The following is a 16,703-nucleotide window of genomic DNA, read 5'->3' on the forward strand; positions in this document are numbered from 1 at the left end:
TCTTTGTACAAGTGTTGGTCATCGTCTGCCAGTAAATCCGGTCATCAACGTTGTAAGGTTTACAATCTAGTCCCATTACGAAGTAGTTGACGCATCTAGCTCTGGGTACATCCTTCTCACGAGACTGTTAACATCGGTCTCCGGTTAAGTTTCGTCCTTGGTCAATGGCGCAGAGGAAGACATCTCTCTGGAATCAGTAACATCTGTCCCAACCAATCACGTAGACACCATTTTGTACCCATTGTTCGTGGCATTAGAACCAAAACTCACACCTTTCTTTTTGGCCAAACAAGATATATTCTGAACAAATTAACAGTACAAAAATATGGCTATTCCAATGAAGATCGCACCTAAACCCCACTGATAAACTTATCTCAATTTGGAAAAACTTAAACTTGTTAACTTCCCCTTATTTCTTTTTTATTTATTAATCAGATTATTGATAGTTTGTTCGCTCGCCTTTAGTTCGCTGGGTTATTCAAGCCTAGCAACATTTAGTAAAACAATTTCTATGTATAAATCAATACGTTCTTTTTTTTTATATCGAATTATCTGTTTAAAACAAAAAACAAAAGGGGGAAAAAAAACTGTCGTATACAACTTCTACAAATTTGAGAATCCAACATAATAAAAACAAAGATATGTTTATTTACACAAGACATAAGAAATATATTTATAAATTTACAATCAAATAAGTTCAATTCAATCATTTTATATAACCCCTACACCTACATGATACCTATAAAAAATTTACTAAAAATTATAGGTGTTACTTTGTTACCAATTGTAATACTTTTACGTTTTTAACTTTAGTTTCTCATTAATTAATCTTAATGCTAAATATAGTCCACAAATTTATTCTCATCACTCTTAAAATTATTTAAGATTACATTGATAAAATTTAACTACGTCTTGCGTAATTTGTTACTGACTCTATATTTCCTATTTGACAACAACACCTTGTTGCGAAAAAAAAATGCCTTTCTCCTTAATCTATTACATTTTTCCAAAACAAGTTTATAGTTTCTTCATCATAATCTTTCCTTTCTTTTTTATATATATCATTTTAATTTGCTTTAAAACATCAGCAACTTACTGCCTATCTTTTTCATACATTTCATTATGACTGAATGTATATATGTTGAGATTTTATTCATTCTATTTTTTTTTTTTTGAAACTTTACTTACTTCTTAAAAACCCAAACAATTTAAAGTTTGTTCTATGCTTATTTATGAACAAAACCCATTGTTTAGACTCATTTTTTGTTTTACTACTAAATTGATTATTTTCTTATTCTTATTTTAATTTCTGATAATTATCCTCATCATTGTTTTTAAAAAAAATCTATTTTATTTTAATGCTAGTTTTCCTTTAATATCAATTATCTATTTCACTTAAATTTTGTCATTAGTCATGAAGTTCATATGTCTCTCATTTTTTACAAATATCGATCTACCACAAAAATACTGTAAATCCCTTAGGGCAAAACATATCAACATTTATCTTTAATGTGCTATTTTCTGAAGATACTTCTCTTTATCTATTAACATTTATTTTATGTAAATAAGGCGTAATCTAACACCATAAAACAACTTGCACCATTTAATTACTTAACATCACTTATGTTAATCATCCGAAGAAGGGGTTGGAATCTAAAATTATAGACTATTTGTTTTTCTCTAAACAAACGTGCATACACACTACCCAACTGCGTAAACCATAATCGTCAATGGCTATAACATCGCAAACATATGAACCCACAATGTACCCTTAACTTCATCTACCAAAGGTTCTAAATCAACCTTCATATATACCGGTGCTCTACTAATTTTACGTAAGATATATATTTTCTAGAATAATTGAATGTATCTTCAAGAAAACAACCCATACTATAAATGCTATAGTATCAGACATTTTAGTTTTTTACATATTTACTCTAAACGAAAAACTAGCTTCTTCAAACTCAAAAAAAAGTTTTATTTTTAAGAATCATACTTATTATATATAACGTATCCTATCTATTAAATAACTGCATATAAAAATAACTAAACAATATCTTCAATTGTTTTAAGAATATGTGTATTCATAATTCTTAAATTGACGAACAATTTCTAAAAATACTAATAAAAATTTCGTGCGAACCACAGCTCGTGAACAAACTTCTGATTTTAAGCCTTTTAAATATACGGCCTCACTCCCTTTAAAATTAAAAACTGTACTTAACATGTGTGCCATCCCTTGAAAAGCCATTTCTACTTTTTGCACTGACATAGAAATATCTTGATTGTCCATAAAGATAAAAGTGAAAGTAACTTAGTTCTTACGTTTTATATTCCTTTGCGTTGTTTTAGCCAATCCAAGTCGATCCTGGTCTAAACGGCATCAATTTTACGACTTGTAACGAAGTCAGTAAGTGGATAAATAATTTTATTATGTAATTACAAAGTTAAGACTGCTTCTAAAGTTCAAATGTTCGATTGTTCACAAACTGTCTCTAAAGTTGAATTGTTCGAATGTTCATATCGTCACACGGACACGTGATCGTATAGTGGTATAACTGTTTGGTCCTGACTGAGTAATTCGGATGGTTAGTGAATTAATTCCAGCCTACCCACAAGGGGGGAGACCTTGGCGGAATCTCCTGTCGGAATCTATCTGTACGAATCTATCCTTCGAGTCCAAAGCTGGATCTTATATAGTTCAGTGGGGTCATCCATCGTTACACAATGGCCCGTAGCTGTTGGCAGGTTGCGTAGTAGTCTGGATGTGGAGTAATACTAGTCTGTGGTTAATTGTCAAACTATGCAATTAACCCCTGACGGATACATGTTATTTCACAGTAGACATGGTCATTTATTGGCTGCAGGGTATAGGTCTATAATATTCGTACAGATTGTTATTTAGTGTCTAAAGGGTAAATGTATTTGTTTCAGTTATGTTATATTTGAATTCACCTTGATAATTATTGTTATCTCACACATTGTGTTACATTATAACCATATAAACCAAATGGTTTAGTGTTTGTTGACCAATATTATAACCATATAAACCAAATGGTTAAGTGTTTTTTGACCAATATTATAACCATATAAACCAAATGGTTTAGTGTTTGTTGACCAAGAATCAGAAGCAGCTTCACAACCATTATGAAATAACCTTGTATGAGTTAAAGTCCACTCCTCTTCGTAGTCAGTGATGGACGGGCACATTTAAACTATATTTTTTTCATTGTAAGAGGGTATGGATGGGGTTAACATATACCACCAAATTTAAGAATAGAGAACAAAATTGGCCGAAAAATAAAGATAGAGTATGATGGGATGTAAAAGAGTAGAGGATACTAAACCAAAAATAAAGAATAGAGAAAAATAACTTTTAAAACAGGGGCGTGTTTTATTGGTTTCTTCTGCACATCTCCAGAATGTCTTCTGGTGAAGAGTCCAAAAAAATGAATCTGGACCTCTTCTGGAGATATTCTACGGAAGACCAATAAAACAAAAATTCAATTTACCGTCGAATATAGCAGATTTTTGTTATGTTGGATGACATAAATGAAGTTTACGATGATTTTATAGCAAATTAAGATACGTCCGGTAGACATGACTGTAAAAAAATAACAACAACTTCTGTAACATTTTTTCCCCCAGATGATATTTCATCCGGATAGAATTTTGCTTTACATGCTCTGTTCGTGACATTTTTCTTTGTTCTTTCCTCTAACTCAATTTTGCTAGACAAATTAGGCTTAACCCCCCACTATTTGATTTTTAAGAATAATCTTAAACTGCACAAAAATTCGTCAATGTTTGTCTCGAATATAATCAAAAAGGACATCTTGTCTATCCATTTTTTTTTAAAGTAACCAAACTGGATTATTTTTGTATAAAGCAAAGATATCGGAAAGTTCTCAAAATCATTTTTCTCTAGTGGTCCTTCAAGAAAATCTTCTGGTCCTAACTATTATTTCTATTGCAAAATTTCGATGGTCAAAACCTTCGGACCACCACTTTTCAAAAATTTTCATTGTATATGGATCTATATGCACGCATACAATGTATGTGCCTGTCCCAAGTCAGGAGCCTGTAATTCAGTGGTTGTCGTTTGTTGCTGTGTTACATATTTGTTTAACGTTCATTTTGTTGTACATTAATTAGACCGTTAGTTTTCTCGTTTGAATTGTTTTACATTTGTGATTTCGGGGCCTTTTATAGCTGACTATGCGGTATGGGCTTTGCTTATTGTTGAAGGCCGTACGGTGACCGATAGCTGTTAATTGCTGTGTCATTTGGTCTCTTGTGGAGGGTTGTCTCATTGGCAATCTTCGTTTTTATATCAACCCTGCCATATTCTTTGTGTGCCTGTCCCAAGTCAGGAGCCTGTAGTTTAGTGGTTGTCGTTGGTTCATGTCTCGACTCATATTTGATATTTTGTAAATTATTTTGTTATGTATAATTAGGCCGTTAGTTTTTTCGTTTGAATTGTTTCTCACACTTTTCACGTCGGGCCTTTTATAGACGACTTTTAATACAGTATCGGGTTTTGTCATTGTTGAAGGCCTTAATTACGGTTGGCTATAATTGCTTACATCCACTTCATATTTAAACTCCGGTGGATAGTTGCCTCATTAGCAATCATACATCTCTTCGTTTTTGTATTATATACCTGACTTTTAAATTCGTGTTTTCCTGAACCGAGTCCTGAACATGCATGACATATTTGTCACTGGGCGTTAAAAATTAGCAACAAACAATCAATCAATTTTAACTTGTGATAAATAAGAAGAAAAACCATTTGATATTTATTCATTTATTGGGGTGGGGGGCAGGAGGATTTCATATATGAATATAGTTGCCTGGTAAGAGCTGAAAAATAGGCATAAATTAATTAGTGACAGATTAAAAAAGTTAATAATGCCCTCTTCCCTTCCCCATTCTTCATCTATACATTTAAACTGACCACCACTGAATAGTCCAACTTAGTGTTGAAACTGAGTAGCGATAAACACCAATCAATCAAATCCCTTCCCTAGAATATCAAATAGTCGTCCCTTAACTGTTATTGTCCGTGTAGTTCTTATATTTATCCAGCTAATCGTCCTACAGGGATGCCCTACTAAGACTGTCATACCATAAAAAACGTTTATAACACAGCTCACATTCTAATATATCTGCATTCATAAATTTATTAATGTCATTTAGACTAAACGACGCCATGTTTGTTATGTGCCTCTGCCGTCTAAACTACCTATCAAAAAAGAAGAGGTGGAAGAGAGCCAGAAGAAATTCCCTATGCAAAAAAACCGAAATGGACCTCTTCTGGCTCACTACCGAAGAACAAAAAAACACGCCCCAGTTAAAGAATACAGGAATGAAGAACCCCATCCAGACCCTCTTGTAAACAACAAGGATAATATTAGTCCCTATAGATTGATTAATTTCATGGCATATTAGCCCTTTCTATGGATATTTAGTCACTTCCCCTTCCCCAGTATTTAAATCTGAATAGCCCTACTAGCAGTGTAATTTTTAAGCCAGGATGATAACCTAACCGTGAACCTGATTAGTAGTGACCCAGTGACGAACAGGTATGTAAACACAGCTAGTCTAAAATTAGGACAAGAAGGGGAGATCATATTGAAGGTGAAGGCCATTGCTAGACACAAATTTTATGTAACATTTTCATAAATATCTACACAACTTCTCATGCGAAGATGTAAACAAAAGCTGGTAAGTAAAATCTGCAAAGGAAAATGTCAGATATTTTTTTTATTCATTTATTTCATTCAAAATCACTATGCAATCAGAAAAAACTTGTAATCAAGAATTTACATTTTCTATATAAATCCTTGTAAGTTGAATTGGTAGATGACCCAGCGGACCCTTGTTATTTTGGTCATGGTCTCTATCATTATAATCTGAGATCAATTATTGCTGTTGATGCGCTAGATTTACTGACCAAGAGGTCATTTTTCTCTCCGACAATGCTAAAATATTACCTTCATTTTCAGTCATGTTTCCATTTTTTTAATCTAGGTTATACACGTGTGTGTGTTTACAACACTAGATAATGAACAACATGCATTAGATAGTTTAAGAGGTACCCTTCTGTTGATTATAACATAGTTGCCAACCTATGGTAATGAGAAATCATGACATGATATGACATCCCAAAATGTGCTTACGCTTGTGCAGTGCTTTTTTCCTCTGAAAATCTAAGTACATGTACACCTAACTACATGTAAGAGCTATAAACTGTTAATATATTTCACAATTGCCTGTTTGTTTATATAGAATATCAAAGCTTGAAGCATATATTCATGACACTTATCATATCGGCTATATTTATATTTCAATTGCGAAAGGAAAGTAATGTTTTGCAGCAATGTTTGCAAAGAGTGCACCAGTGCTGATAGTCTCCTCATTTATGGTATGATTTATTTTTACCTGGCTGGAAGGGTGAAATGGCATTGTGAACAATAATTTTCAAGTAATTTTGGTTTTTTTAATGTCTAAAAATGTAATATTATCACTTTTAAACAAGGATTGAAGTAAATATAAATATATATATACAAATTGCAAAGGTGCAAAACAAACAATTTTCCATGACCAATTTTTTATTCACTATAAACCTTTGATTCTGAAGAATTTTGATAGGTATAAAAGTACCTCCTCCTCTTTAGATTAAGCTTCCGTAACAGAATATGACCTCTTCCAAACAATGGAAATTTTCTTGAAATAAAAAATGATAAACTTTGGAACAGAAACCATTCATGACCTTGATATAGTTAATAATCAATGGAAAATACAGAGGACTTCAAACCTAAAGGTACATTTGAAATAACATTTTGTCTTGCGTCGAAGAAGTTGAAAAAGCGAGACTTAAGCATGCTGTTTCCGGTGGCAGCGTCAATAATGATTTAGTTTGTGATGAGGTCAAGTATATGGGGAACCACTAGTGGTAGGTCAATGATTTTTGGTATGCAGTTGTATAAGCATTAGCACATCTCATTTCCATAGAGATTAATTGGCCCTGCCCCCTCAGTCATGGTCTATTGACTTTGAAACTTTTGCTTAGTTGACGTATTAGTTTTTGATTAGATCAGTTTAAGGGGAACTATTAGTGGTAGGTCTGATATTTGGTGTGCAGATGTATTAGCATTGGCACATCTCATTTCCATGGAGATTATTTGGCTCCCCCTTCAGTCATGGTTCATTGACTCTAAATGTTTTGCATTATTTACATATTAAAGTTTGTGATTAGATCAGTTTTAGACGAAGGACTAATGTTATGTCAGTGATATTTGGTATGCAGTTGTATTGGCATTTCCAAGTCTCATTTTCATGGAGATTATATGACCCACCCCTCATCATGCTTCATTGACTTCCAAACTTTTACATAATTTACAAGTCAAAGTTTGTGTTTAGGTTAGTTTAAAGGGAACCACTTATGATAAGTTAATGGTATTTTTGTATGCAGTTTCATAAGCATTAGCATTTTACATTTCCATTGAGGTTATTTGGCCCTGCACCTTCAGGCATGGTTCATTAACTTTGAATGATTTGCATAGTTACAGGTTTAAATATTGCCTTTTTGATTTTAACATTTGCATTTTACCATCAAAATTTTTTAAAAATGCGAGGCATATCTCTGTGTCGACAGTTTATTTGAAGTTTTGCCTATTATCTCAAAATAATATAATAGATAAGTATGAACTGTAAGGTGCAAAAATGATCAGCAATACAAGATGTGCAATAATTCTTATGGCTGACTTTACAGGAGTTATCATGGTTTTTGCCCTTAAATGATGATTTTGATTAATTTTTGAGGTTTTGTTTTATTATCTCTAAACTATGATAGATAAGCAGAATCTGTAAACAGCAAAAATTATCAGCAATACAAGTACTACATTAATTCTTAAATGAATGAAACCACTTGTTAAAGGAGTTATTTAAGGAATGACTGTAATATTTTTGCTGTCTATGAAGAAATAACATAAAAAATGTGGTGCACACTGAATAACCTGCGTATTGGGTTATTTAAAAGTGTGCACCACATTTTTGAGGTTATTTCGAAAAGACAGAAAAAATATTACAGTCATGCCTTATAATTTAATTCTAAATTCCATTTTTAAAGAGTAAATCATGAAAAAACGTTGATGATGTCATGGTCACATGACAAAAATATGCCTATGTCATAATGAGCTGATAGACAAAAAACTTTCAGCCAATCAGAAGAAGTGTTACATCCAAAATTAAATTATTTACTTAAATGACTGATTTTTTACTAAAATTCAAGTTTTTGTATATTATCTCAAACAGTATACCAGATAGTTAGAAACTGTTGACAGCAAAGTAATCAACAATCAAGATATATACTTTGAGGAGTGGGCAATTAAGCTCTTGTTTGACTTTCAGAAGTAAGATTTTGATCCTTTCTATTTTTGATACATGATAGATTTAGTAAGGTTATACTGAAAGTCTGGACATGAGATTTAGAGGCTTAATCATCTTGGCAGAAAGAGATTGGAACATTAGTGAAATTGATATCTGTGAAAAGGAGATAACAAGGGGGAAGGAAGGTGGAGCTAGCTGTGAATGAAGTGGAAGAAAGGCTAAAAGATGGTTGATGCAAGGTGATAAGGAACTGAATAAAAGGCAGAAGGAAGAGGGAATAACTGACTCTAATACTTGGAATAACAAATGTTGTTGTAAAACTATGTAGTATTCGTCTTTACCTTTTTGGAATTTTATATGCATCTTTCAAGAAAATATAGAACATGTAGAATTTAGGTGGTTATCACTTAGGCAAGTTCATGAGTCCTGGACTCATGAAATCTGTCTGGACTCATCATTTTCAAAACTGGTGAGTCCAAAGATGCATCAAGATTATAAAATGTTGTATCAACTGAGCTCATTGACATATATATCATCATCATTTTATAGAAACAAATTTAAAATATTCTAAATTTTATGTTATTTCCTTGATCTACATGTATTATGTCATGGAGATTGAAATAATAAAATTATGTATAGCAACCAAATTTCCTCTTCTCACTGTTTGAGTTGCCAAGGCCAAATATGATGAGTCCCTATGGAAATCCATAGTGAAAACCCTGAATTTAGATGTTTACAAAAATAACCAAGCTTTTACAAAAACGATAGTCCTTATATCATGTATATCATCAACATGATCAATGATAAAGTGACATTGATCATACTAAAAGTATTTACAATAGTTAAATGGTATAACACATCTATGATAAGTGTTTATTATTGATGTTTTGATGAGGAGCTTTCATAATTTTATGTTTCATTCAGCATTGTTTGGTATAAAAATTGATATATTTCTTATATAAATATATGATTATTATCAGAATATGTTATAATCAATCCTCCTGACCTAAATAAACCATCATGAATTTACATGATTGATTTTATGTAGTTTTGGCAGGCTTTGTGACAATGGGATTTTGTGCCTTTATCTGTCAATATATAATTTCTGCTTCTGAGAACACTAGTACTGAAACTCCAAACTGTTGCAACGGCTGGCCTATACCAATAGACCTAATATCATGAATATTGACTTCAACCTAAAGCATTGTGAAGTGAATTGTCTAAGTTCCCCTTTAAATTCACCTGGTGCCAGGATGCAAACTCAATACATTCAGTGATATAATCTTTAATGATGCAGCAAAGGAGTACAATTGAACAAGAGCTTTTGAGTGAGGAAGATGACACCCTTTGGTATGTGAGATATGGGGTAAAAAACAAGAGCTTTTGAGTGAGGAAGATGACACCCTTTGGTATGTGAGATATGGGGTAAAAAAACAAGAGCTTTTGAGTGAGGAAGATGACACCCTTTGGGATGTGAGATATGGGGTAAAAAACAAGAGCTTTTGAGTGAGGAAGATGACATCCTTTGGGATGTGAGAAATGGGGTAAAAAACAAGAGCTTTTGGGTGAGGAAGATGACACCCTTTAGAATGTGAGATATGGGGTAAAAACAAGAGCTTTTGAGTGAGGAAGATGACACCCTATGGGGTAAAAAAACAAGAGCTTTTGGGTGAGGAAGGTGACACCCTTTAGGATGTGAGATATGGGGTAAAAAACAAGAGCTTTTGGGTGAGGAAGATGACATCCTTTAGGATGTGGGATATGGAGTAAAAAACAAGAGCTTTTGAGTGAGGAAGATGACATCCTTTAGGATGTGGGATATGGGGTAAAAAACAAGAGCTTTTGAGCGAGGAAGATGATATCCTTTAGGATGTGGGATATGGGGTAAAAAACAAGAGCTTTTGAGTGAGGAAGATGACATCCTTTGGGATGTGAGATATGGCGTAAAAAATAATGGGGATGTGGGATGTAAGGGATGATAAAAGTGGAATTACAAAAATAGCTGGATTTGGGAAATGATCTCCCCCTGTGTCCCCCCCTTTTCCTCTTTGGTCATTGAGTCATTGCTTGATACAGACTCCTATGTAACTCTTAAATAGCTTAGCAGTGAGTAACTTCAGTACACAATTTTATACAGATATTGTTTGGTTATTGTTTCTTATTAGATATTATTATAAACATAAACATACAATGCTAATAGTGCTGTTAGTGTTACAGGTATAGATAATCACTAAAAAGAGGATTAACTTCAAGTCCAACAGATAACTTAGTATTACACTTATTGTCAATTCTAATTAAAAGATAATCCAAGGTCTTAATCAGAAACCTAAAGCCTTACAAGATACATTTAAAAATACTACATGTAAAATTGATGTTCTAAATATAAGTATTTAATTTGACTTAAATTTAACAGTTTAAGGTCCTAAATATAAAAAAAACCCTTCCTTTATTTGTTACATAATTTAGCACTGTCTCATACCCATCTTACTTCAGCAGACAACTTCTCTATATATATGTAGACTGGGAAATTATTTTTTTTATAAATTTATGCACATTGTAATATTGAATGATGTAAGGTAATATTCTAATTGTTGTTAGTGACTACTGAATATTCATATTATGGGCTACAGTTTTTGTGATTATTTGCAATTCAAAATCTTTTTAATAAAGTAGACTCAACCAACCTCCTTGCCTAGATAGACAAGTATTGAATGCATCAGCAATCATGGTCTGATCTTGCAGCAATCCCAAGTACTGGGATGCAGTCAAACCTAGATGCTAAGGGGCACAAACAAGTAGATCTAACTTTGTCATCTTTAGGAACTTTTACCCCTACAACTGAAATAAACTTAAATACATAAATAAAGTACCGGTATATGGTTTCATGCAACATTAACTTAGATGCAGTTCATAACTCTTTATTGCTACATTTTTGTAATTCAAAATTGTGAAATTATGCAGCTTTGGAATAACATATATTTTTTTATAGCTGGAAAGGTAACTTGATGACTCAATGAATATTCATTATTTGTCCTACTCTACCGACAAACATAATAGTCATAGTGTAGGATGGCATAATTTCATATCAACAGGTATGTTAAAGCTTGCTTCCAGTACCTGCAAGAATTCTTTGGTAGGAAAGAATTTATTTATATTTTTTGTTTGTACTTGCTTTTTTCGTTATCAATCAAATGTGTTTAATTTTTATAAATCTCAACTCATATTTGTTTTTCTTCCAATTTCAAATTTCTTGGAACTCCAGGATTACCTTCATGTGTATGAGTATATAATGATAAAATTAGTTTTGGCAACATCATGAACATGGTCTATCAAAATGTAAGCCAAGCAAACATATTCTAACAAACCAACCACATTCAAGTATTTGTAGATCTATATTTAAAACATTTAAGATTTATTTAGAGTAAAGTGCTTTTCCTACACTGATATTAATTGAAAGTTCTTTTATCGTGTTTTATGCCATTTATAAATCCCTTGAATTTAATTTAAAAGGGGAGGGTTGATTTAAAAAAAAAAAATTTACCATGCCACAAATTCATATAAGTTACATGAGTTAAGAACCTTCATCCATGGTTGTTATGTGTCATACCCTAATGGTTTTGTTTTGTTTTGAGAATTTGTTGTTGTTTTTTTCTCTATTTCTGTTAAAATTATAAATTAATTCATTTATGTTTTTTTTTTTATATTCTATTAATACCTGTAAATTGTGCAAGACTAGGTTAATTGAGTGACCTCTAAATTTATGTTAGACTGTAGATTTCTTATGGTTATACATTAGTATGTGTTGTTATGTTGCTCTTTCATAAGCATAATACATGTAATACCTTACATCTCTTTTCATTCATAGTTGCTATGGTATAAATGTTTAGGTACTTAAACATTTATAAATTCCTTATCAATAACTAGTTAGATAGGTTAACTAGGGTAATTTACAGGCTCAAGTGAGCCATGATTTAATATTTAATAATATCAGATTCCATTTCTTGTTAAAAACATTGTTTCAGTGTAACACTGACATCCCTTGACACTTTATTTTGTCTAGAATACCCATTTTGATCCTATTGTTCTAGATCCCTGGTCTAAATGAAGTTTCCATTTTAAATATGTAGCAAGTCTGTTATTATTTTATTGTCACAGTCATGTAATGAAGTTGCTTATATTTGTAATGTCTCATTTTGTATGAGTAATCTTCATCAGTATGGTCATATTTTTGGTCACTCGAAAGTTCCATTTTGTAATTAAAATTGTAGGTAAAATTGGCCAACAGGATCTGATATTAACATTTTAGCTGCTGCATTGTACATTGACTTTTACAAAAATCTTCAACTCTAAAACTTCTGAGCCAAATGGAGCTAAATTTGGCCACAATCATCTGTAGGGTATTTAGTTTAAAAATTGTGTATGATGGTCTTGTCTGCCAACCAATATGACTGCCAAGGCTAGAAATAGAACAAAGGTGTAAAATGCAAGTATTGTCTATTATCTTGTAAACAGTTATAGATAGAAAATAATCAGACGTATAGAAATGTTCAGAATATCAAGATCTACCTACCATACATTTTTTCAACAACTGTCAGACAACTTCTTATAGATTGAAACTGTAAATGCCAAAAATGATCAGCAGAACATGATCTTCTAACAAGGTAACATAGATGAAACTATCAGATGACTCCTTTTAGGAGTTATTGCCCTTGAAAGATCCTTTCCACCCATATTGGTGTTATTTTGCAGAAAACTATTACAGTAGAAAGTGAGAAACTGTATGTATAGAAAAAAGACCAGCAGGACTAGATCTACTATTAAGGGAACATGGCTGAAATTGTCAGTTCAACTGAGTTGACTCATTATATAAGTTATTGCCCTTGAATTGCAATTTTTAACAGTTTTCTGTTATTTTTGCGCAAACTATAGTAGATGAAGAGAAACTGTAATAAGCAAAAATAATTAGCAGAACTAGAAATACAAATTGGTCAACGTTGCCAAAATTGTCTGTTGACTCCTTATAGGTGTTATTGTCTTGGAAGAAACTTTATATAGCTTGACATGAACTCCAAATCAGTCAGGAGTTACCACCCTTGAAGGATGATATTACATTTTTCCTGGAATTTATTTGAAATATTCTCATTGCATTTTAAGTTCGTACGTCTCGAAATTGGTTTCTGTTCTCTAACTTTAGTTTTTCTTAACCAAATGTTATGAAACTTACTCACAATGCTTATTACCACAAAACGCAGATCAAGTTTGAATTTTTGTGGGATCACTTGTACCATTGAAGAGTTATGTCCTTTACAAATGGAAAAATTGCTGAATTTTTCGTTTCTGTTCTCTAACTTAAGTTTGACTCAATCAAATGTTTTAAAACTTATACACAATGATTATTACCACAAAACACAGATCAAGTATGATTTTTGGTGGCATCACTTTTACCGTTCTAGAGATATGCATCTTTACAAATGGAAAAATTGCTGAATTTTTCATTTCCATTCTTTAACTTAAGTTTACCTCAACCAAATGTTATGAAACTTATACACAATGCTTATTACCACAAAATTCAGACCAAGTTTGAATTTGGTAGCGTCACTTTTACTGTTCTTTAGTTATGTCCCTTTATAACTTATATGCAAGCAGGGGCATCTTCAGTGTCCCATGGACACATTCCCCATTTATTTTTCCTGGAGTTTTATTATTCAAGTGAAATTTTCTGTATACGTAGGTAAAAAAAGTTCTGATAATTCTGGTTTAGTTTGAGTGTCTGGTTAATTTTTTAGCAGGTCAATTTTGAATATGTAACTATCAGTTTCTGTTGATTTATTGCAATGATAATATCTTGAACTTTGTGTCCTTACCAATGCCTGTTTACGAAAATTTGAATGAACTATTATTTAATACCCAAGTCATGATTTAGTTCATGAATATTCCAAATGATTTGCTGTTTGACCCTTCAATTCTGTCAGGGATATTTTTCCATACATCTAATTTGTTTATATTGCTGCTTTATTAGTACTGATATGGCATTTTTATGTCCACTCAAGGTTATTGATATTTAACAGTTTATAAATATTATTCTAGACCCCACGCTTCATTGTACTGATAAGATAGCCCCCTTGTTTCATTGTACTGATAAGATAGACCCCTTGCTTCATTGTACTGGTAAGGTAAACTCCACACTTTATTGTACTGATAAGATAGACCCCACACTTCATTGTACTGATGAGGTAGACCCCACACTTTATTGTACTGATAAGATAGACCCCATACTTCATTGAACTGATAAGATAGACCCCACACTTCATTGTACTGATAAGATAGACCCCACACTTCATTGTACTGATAAGGTAGACCCCACACTTCATTGTACTGATGAGATAGACCCCACACTTTTTGTACTGCTAAGATAGACCCACACTTTATTATATTGTACTGATAATATTAGACAACACACTTTATTGTACTGATGATAGACCAACACTTTATTTTACTGATAAGATAGAACCCACACACCCCACACTTTAATTTACAGATACGATAGACAACACTTTAATGTACTGATAAAATAAACCCCACACTACAGATTGGTCCAAATATCATTTATTTGGAACCTTAAAATGTGTGATGGTATTATAACAAAGATTGAAATTGAATTTCAGGGTTTTCCATTCATGTCCTTCACCTTTTAGTCTGAACCTTAAACTTATTGTTAATCATTGTCTTGACAAGTTGTTTATATATATGGTCTGCATTCATTAATACAGAATTGTCAATAAATATATAATAGTGTTTTATAAGGTATAAATTATAGTTAAGGGACACAAATTCACAATTGCAGAGTGACTGTTGATTTTCAAAGAATGTTGTATGATGAAAAGCATAGTAGAAGAGAACAAAGAAAGATATATGAATTCAAACCATATTCTTTAGTTCAGAAAAGAAATGTTGCAAATTCAAATTTGCATATTTAATTTACGAAAGCACAGTTGTGTTTTTTTGTCAGTCTTTAATATTTGACAAATGTCATCAAAAACAAGGAATTATTTGAATCTGGAATAATTTTGAATTATGGAAAATTGATTAAAAATGTATAATGAAAACTAACCCAATTAAAGTGGGTTAGCCATGGGCGCATGACTAAGGTTCAGGTTACTTTCACTGATATTTCAGTATGAACTAACTAACCCCCCTTAGCCATGCATGCATAACCAACCCTCCTTAATTGGGTTAGTTTTCATCATACATTTCTTATCAATTTTCCAGAATTCAAAATTATTCCAGATTCAAATAAGTCCTTGCTTCAACTATTTATATTACAAATCATACAAGGCCCACCCCACCTTTCTTGTGATTTGTAAATAATGTCCTATATCATATGACTATTAGTTTTAAGAGAACTGAATATGACACTCAAAGCTGTATGCTTTTCATGCATTAAATATGTTAATTGGTAAATCAGGCATGTTGTATATATGTTTTGTATTTCTAAGAGAACTGAACATGTCTATAATGTACAGTGCGTATTGTAGTGTAGGGGGATTAGATTTCTTGTACTGTTGTTTGTGTATTTCGTTGTGTAGGGGGATTAGATTTGTTCTACTGTTGTTTGTGTATTTCGTAGTGTAGGGGGATTAGATTTGTTGTACTGTTGTTTGTGTATTTCTTTGTGTAGTGGGATTAGATTTGTTGTACTGTTGTTTGTGTATTTTGTAGTGTAGGGGGATTAGATTTGTTGTACTGTTGTTTGTGTATTTGGTAGTGTAGGGGGATTAGATTTGTTGTACTGTTGTTTGTGTATTTGGTAGTGTAGGGGGATTAGATTTGTTCTACTGTTGTTTGTGTATTTTGTAGTGTAGGGGGATTAGATTTGTTGTACTGTTGTTTGTGTATTTTGTAGTGTAGGGGGATTAGATTTGTTGTACTGTTGTTTGTGTATTTTGTAGTGTAGGGGGATTAGATTTGTTGTACTGTTGTTTGTGTATTTCGTTGTGTAGGGGGATTAGATTTGTTGTACTGTTGTTTGTGTATTTCGTAGTGTAGGGGGATTAGATTTGTTGTACTGTTGTTTGTGTATTTCGTTGTGTAGGGGGATTAGATTTGTTGTACTGTTGTTTGTGTATTTCATAGTGTAGGGGGATTAGATTTGTTGTACTGTTGTTTGTGTATTTTGTAGTGTAGGGGGATTAGATTTGTTGTACTGTTGTTTGTGTATTTTGTAGTGTAGGGGGATTAGATTTGTTGTACTGTTGTTTGTGTATTTTGTAGTGTAGGGGGATTAGATTTGTTGTACTGTTGTTTGTGTA

The 16,703-nt window shown here is 32.3% G+C and overlaps 1 protein-coding gene across 1 annotated transcript in view; it reads left to right on the plus strand.

Moving 5' to 3' along the window:
• Nucleotides 1-5,648: 5,648 nt before the first annotated feature.
• The window catches only part of LOC127706753 (aryl hydrocarbon receptor nuclear translocator-like protein 1), an 80,814-nt gene continuing 69,759 nt past the window's right edge, over nt 5,649-16,703 (plus strand). The window contains exon 1 of the mRNA XM_052211414.1: nt 5,649-5,727. The gene's annotated coding sequence lies outside the window, so the exon portion shown is untranslated. The remainder of the gene's footprint in view (nt 5,728-16,703) is intronic.

Source organism: Mytilus californianus, unplaced genomic scaffold (assembly GCF_021869535.1).
Source record: "Mytilus californianus isolate M0D057914Y unplaced genomic scaffold, xbMytCali1.0.p SCAF_6, whole genome shotgun sequence".
Classification (NCBI taxonomy): Eukaryota; Metazoa; Mollusca; class Bivalvia; order Mytilida; family Mytilidae; genus Mytilus; species Mytilus californianus.